The sequence below is a fragment of the Mastomys coucha genome, unplaced genomic scaffold (assembly GCF_008632895.1).
Source record: "Mastomys coucha isolate ucsf_1 unplaced genomic scaffold, UCSF_Mcou_1 pScaffold22, whole genome shotgun sequence".
Taxonomy (NCBI): Eukaryota; Metazoa; Chordata; class Mammalia; order Rodentia; family Muridae; genus Mastomys; species Mastomys coucha.
The window spans coordinates 114,903,012-114,903,330 of record NW_022196905.1 but is presented as its reverse complement, the minus strand read 5'-3'; the positions used below and the strand labels follow the sequence as shown (position 1 = coordinate 114,903,330).

At 46.1% G+C, this 319-nt stretch overlaps 1 protein-coding gene across 1 annotated transcript in view; it reads right to left on the bottom strand.

Moving 5' to 3' along the window:
- Hectd4 (HECT domain E3 ubiquitin protein ligase 4) overlaps positions 1 to 319 on the bottom strand; it is a 160,857-nt gene that overhangs the window by 12,190 nt on the left and 148,348 nt on the right.

Here is a 319-nt window from a genome sequence, read left to right as displayed (position 1 = left end):
TGGACAGGAGTGGGCCCTGGAAAGCTGGTGAGCCCTGCCTTGCTGGGTTCTTCCTAGAATGGAGGGCAATGGAGAGCAGAGGAAATCTGAAGAAGACTTTAGAATAAGCAGTCATTGACCAAATCATGTGCCACAAATACAGTCTGATAGCATTTGGGGAATTATGATAATTACAGAAGTAATTAAAGCTAAATGAAATCATGCAAGTGGGCCCAAAGACAACAGGCCTGACATGCTTTTAAGGAAAAAGAGCTGGTTGTTGGTGGTGCACACCTGTAGTCCCCCAGCAGGACCACAGCTAAGACATCTACCAGCCAAA